Raw genomic sequence first — 6,046 nt, 5'->3', positions numbered from 1 at the left:
ATATATATATATATATATATATATATACATATATATATATATAATATTTTATATATGTATGAATGCATGTGTGTGTCCGTGCACTTCGCGCGGCTGCATTTCTACTTTCTTCGTCCATTAGTTTATGAGAGTCATTTGTGATATCTATAGATTAAATAGAAGTACTGTCAGCCGTTGTGAAAGGGCCTGTTTTGCCTGACCTAAGTATAATTTGAAATACTAGGTATTCTCTGCATAGCGGTATGAATGTTTCTTGAATTATTGCTATGTCAGCGTTGTTTGTGATGATAAAGTCTTTTAATCTCATAGGGGTATTTTAATCCCCTTATTGCAGTTGTATTGTAGAATTTTAAAATATTTTGAGTTGTGTTTGCAAAGTTTATTTATTTATTTATTTATTTGAATGGAGCATATATTGATAAATATATTCTGAGTGTTACAGTGACGTTGGAAAGACGTACAACGAAAGAATTTCCTGTCTTCACCGTTTATGATCTTGTAATTGTTATTAAATCTGTAGAAACATGTAACTTTTGTCTTATCTTTTAAGAGTTTTAGTCATCAGACTGCAACCATACTGGGATACCGCCTTGAAGAATTCTACTCGAACGAATCGACCCCAGTACCTATTTTTGAAAGCCTGGTACTTATTCTATTGGTCTCTCTTGCTGAACGGCTAAGTTACGGGGACGTAAACACACCGACACTAGTTGTGAAACTGTGGCGGGGGACAAACACAAAGCCACACAGACACAGACACAGACACAAACACACACACACACACACACACACACACACACACACACACACACACACACACACACACACACACACACACACACACACACACACACACACACGTGCGGATACACACACATACACACAAGTGTACGCGCGACGAGCTTCTTTCAATTTCTGTCAACAAAATCCTCTCATAAGGCTTTCATCGGTCCAAAGCTATAGTAGAAGACACTTGCCCAAGGTGCTACGTAGTAAGACTGAACTCAGAACCATGTGGTTGGGAAGTAAACGTCTTACCATTCAACCTTGTTTGGTGAATATTTTGCTGACTTAGTAAGACATACATTTATACATGTTTTACAGTTCACTTTGTACTGATTCGTAGCTTCACGCTTACCGACGACGTTCGCACATGTTGGAAACATATTTCTGTATCGAAAAAACAACAGAGAAAAATCATTGTTTCTCTCTCTTTTTGTTCTGACGTATTATGATCAGTATTAGTTTATCTGTGCTTTTAACTACTGCCGCGGCGATTGGTATTTGAACTACAATTTCTTGCATGTTAAACGACTGAATAGAAGCTTCCTCGTTTGTATACCAGTTACCAGGAAGTGAACTGATTTCTCTTTGGGTAAAGCCTTTCATCGGAATTGCCTCGTTATCAAGGTTCAGTTACATCTTCAGCAGATTTGTGTAGTGTCGTTTTTGGTAAGTTTTGCAAATATCGAAAAGGAAGCATATTTGCAGTGATAGAACAAAACTCCAAATTTACCTCCACCCACCTAGTCCTCTCTTCATAATTTATGCATTACAGAATAGTGCAAGTTAAACTACCGGCACTTCACATTTTCACGCAGTCTGAAAGAAATGAGAGATTGTGAGCGTGAAACCTATTTCTGTTGCCTATATTTTATTTCTGGTAAAATGAAGCGACAAATTTAATTAAATGTAAAACATTAAAGCATATTGTTGAATTGTAATATATTGTCAAGCTGCTAACCAGCCTAGGTTAATTTTTGTGATATCATTAATAATCCTTACTTTGACACAAGGTCAACTATTGTAGGAGTGCAACATTAGTGAATGAATCGAATCTGCATTTGGTTACTTGTCCTAATTTCAGTGAACTCCAAACCGACACTTCATTAGCTCCATAAAATAAAGCCTAGGTTTAAACTCGGAAGAGATGAATTTACATACAGAAATATATCAAGTATCCGGGATACATACACCACAATATGAAAACGCTGACATTGATACAAGGTGAACTTGCTTGAGGTTTCAAACAGGATTTTCCCACTGTATCATGGAGATGTTGGAGTATAGACCTAGAACATTTCACACACACACACACACACACACACACACACACACACACACACACACACACACACACACACACACACACACACACACATCTACACCATACGTGTAGCACATAAGTATGTATATATGTATATATATACATACTTATGTGTATGTATGTACATATGTTTGTATGTATGTATGTATGTATGTATGTATGTATGTTTGAATGTATGTATATAACACACACAATAAGAGGCAAAGAAAAGTATACGAGTAAGAAAGATTTGTGATAAATTGTTTGAAACTTGCTTTTAAGATTTTTGTTCAATACGCATTTAGAAAAGAGCTACTTCTTATTTACACAGACACAAGCACAAATAAAGGCACTCCCTATTTCTCTATCTCTCTTCTCGCTCTCCTCTCTCTCTCCCCCCTCTCTCTCTCCCTGTCTCTCTCACGCGCACACGCACACGAGTTTGTTATTTAGTATCTCTTCTCTTACATTGGCGGCAATCTGTAAAATATGAAAATGACATGTCTGGAATCACCTTGCAGTTTTGTTGCACACGACTTGAAGTAATTTATTTAAATTAAAAAAAAAATGGGGCAAGAACACACACGGAAACGAAAAGTGTCACTGAAGAGGACACAGATGTGTGACGAAAGATTTCCGGACAATGGACAGGCGTTAAAATAATAAAATAATAGTAATAAACGAGTGAAGAAAAATATATATAGTGCGTATATTTATTTGGCACAAAAAAAAAAAATGAATAAAATGACCATCCCAAAATACAACAATTTGCTATAAATATTAGAGTTCTATATTTAAGAGATGAGGAATTATGTACATTATTTACATTTGACGGATATTTGTCATCATTTTGTTTGTTGTTAACACAACGTTTCGGCAGATGTACTCTCCAGCCTTCATCAGTTGTTTTGGGGGAAATTTCGAACCCGGGTTCTCATTCCTAAGGTATTTTTTGATGTTAATAATAATAATAACAACAACATCGAAAAATACCTTAGGAATGAGAACCCAGGTTCGAAATTTCCCCAAGACACCTGATGAAGGCTGGAAAGTACATCAGCCGAAACGTGTTAACAAACAAGATGAGGACAAATATCCGTCAAATGTAAATAATGTAAATAATGTAAATATTACTATAAATATTCCTTGAAATATTTTCACATATAGTTTCAGTTATTATATTTTCATAATCATATTTTCAAAAGTTTGTTTTATGAATATGATAGAATCACCAAAACGTCCCAAATCAACAAAACGTTACGTTTGAAAATATATTTGAAATTGTCTGGAAACGAGTTTCCATTCTAGTTTGAAGATATTTCACCTCACTTATGCTATTGATGTCATTGGGGGGGGGGGACGGTTTCATCATTACATCTTATCATATGTCATCCCTTGTACATATGAGTCATGTCTTGTCAAAATATCTACAAAAGATGAAAAAAAAACAACTTTTTTCTCTTCCGCAGCCTTCATTTCACACACAATGAACAGAATCGTTTTGCTAATATTAATAATATCCTATGTTACCGTCGCAATGACTTTGACACTCGAGCCTTTGGTTGGTCCATCGGAAAGCGAATCCGCGTAAGTTAAAGATTTTTTTTGTCGATTTCTGTCTTAAGTATTGATCTCATGTTTCGACTGGCAAAGAATGACACTCTAGAGAAATGTATTTCATATATAAGAAAAAAAAAACCCTTCAAATTACCATAGTAACGACATAGCAAAATAATATTTTTTTTTTCAATAGCATGTGCAAATAGAAGAAGAGTATCTATTGAATAGATCAATTGTCTTTAATAATTAATACAAAAACTATCGAAACAGACATTTGAAAACTCAAGATTAGTGTGTTACAATGCTTTCTCCTCAGTTTATGGCCTTTTGACTTTTGAAAATATTCGTTGTTTCCAACAGTTTGTAAAATTACATTGTATAATTAGAAAATGAAATCATAAAATGGCCCATTATCTGGCGTTGAAGTTATGAAGTTATGCAGAATCTTGTGGTATACCAGTAAGATTGGTTTCGAAGGCAAACATACATTACACTGTCAGAGGTTTCTTCCAAATCTTCAGTATGCTGTAACAATATTAATGGACGAATGTTTCACGCATGAAATACCTTTGACATAATAAAACAGAGAAGATACTCTTCATAAGGACCAGAAATATTTTCATTTTACGTTTTTAATATTAAGTTTTGGTTTAAGATGTATCAGTCATACAAGAGCTAGATCAGTCACTATACTTACACTTCGCTTATTTTGATTTCACGCTTTTTGCAAACTATTACAGTGAAGAAGAATCTCAGCGTTTTATGATACACCTGAAAAAGTGAATCGCACTTTTAAAATATACTCGAGTCCAAATTCTCTGGGTGTACTAGTCATCTTTAAATCTTAGTAAATAGTTGCTCTTTGTGAATAATAGTCATTCGGAAGACACTTGAATGATTACAATGCCAGTGTTAAGCTAAAGATACTTATAAAAAAGAGAGGACTGAAATGAAATTCAGGAATTTTACAAAAATTGTGAGAAATAATTTTTAGTATTTAAACTAATACTGTAAGGAAGAAGATATTACAAACGTTATGTTCTATTTTTTTCTAACAAAACTCAACTAATAAATATGGATTTTGCACTTTTTCGTTTCAACTTAAGTTCTTACTAGTAAATCAGACAAGCCTCACATAGGCACAAAGCCGCTGACATGCAGAAGGGCTATAGTCAGCTGAATCTACAATAGCTGAGTCCAACTTAGTTCACCAATCTCAGAGTAGGGAATAGACAGCCCATTGAATTCAGGATGCTGAGGGCAGAACTAAATAACAATTCGCCAAGCACTCAACTATTTCTGTGACTCCATTTATTTCTAATAAATACTACAAATGATGGATCTCCGGCGTTCGACAGTGAGGATTCAGTTGTTCGACCTGAAAATTTGCCTTCTGAATTATCGTGCTTGTAGCTGAGAATTCCTCAAACACATGTACCTTTAACGTAATTGTCAGGTAGAGTCAACGTCATAAACCTGCACCTTTTGAATTATAGGTACAAAGCACCCGACGAAATTGTACATCATCCCTATCTGCCGTGACCACCATGCCACGCAGTGGGATCGAACCCAGGACCTCATGGCTGCCAAGTGAACTTTTTAATCAATCAACTATACTGTACAAAGTGCTAGCAATACTGTAGATACAAATAACCATAAAAAATAAAAAGAACAAGTAAGGTTATCTTCATTGTGCACCTCTTCAAATGTGATACATAAATGGAAAAAATTAACAAATGAGAGTAAAATAAATTTTTCTGTATCTATTTAAATAGTGCTTGGATATGTTTTGCATTATTGTTACACCCATCAATTTTACCTAATTTATATTTACGTATTTCTACTGCATTTCGTGTTGTTGAGTTCAATTAAAGCAGACACACTATAATAATGAACAGACGCGAAACATAAAAAGTAGATAAACATGATTCGGTTAAAGACTGATGAAACTTGTGGTGGTGGTCTTCAATCATTTGAACCATAATGATTATATGATCAAAATGCTTGAACTTCGCTAGTTCCGCTGATTATAACTAAGGTTGTAATTTAATGAGCTTGTTGTTTTCATTTTTAAAAGATTTCGAACAGAGACAGTAAATTCTATGAAACAGTACAGTAAATTCTTTTTAAGAAAATTTTATATTCTGTAACTTAATCTCATTTATAGTCATCGGAAGTTATTCCCGATCCCTTACGCACCGATAGCCAAAACATCTTCCACACAAAACTCATGCACACATACCAACATGCACTCAGTGTGTGTGTAAGTGCGTGTATACGAATATCTATCTATCTATCTATCTATCTATCTATCTATCTATCTATCTATACACATACGTATACACACACACACACACACACACACACACACACACACACACACACACACACACACACACA

The 6,046-nt window shown here is 34.6% G+C and overlaps 1 long non-coding RNA gene across 1 annotated transcript in view; it reads left to right on the top strand.

Moving 5' to 3' along the window:
• Positions 1–6,046, top strand: part of LOC106876224 (uncharacterized) — a 43,562-nt gene that overhangs the window by 8,533 nt on the left and 28,983 nt on the right. Inside the window, exon 3 of the long non-coding RNA XR_001410207.2 lies at positions 3,556–3,673. This is a non-coding gene — a long non-coding RNA (uncharacterized LOC106876224). The remainder of the gene's footprint in view (positions 1–3,555; positions 3,674–6,046) is intronic.

The sequence above is a fragment of the Octopus bimaculoides genome, chromosome 5 (genome assembly GCF_001194135.2).
Source record: "Octopus bimaculoides isolate UCB-OBI-ISO-001 chromosome 5, ASM119413v2, whole genome shotgun sequence".
Classification (NCBI taxonomy): domain Eukaryota; kingdom Metazoa; phylum Mollusca; class Cephalopoda; order Octopoda; family Octopodidae; genus Octopus; species Octopus bimaculoides.
Note: the sequence above shows the minus strand (reverse complement) of the source record. Positions and strands in the feature narration are given on the sequence as shown.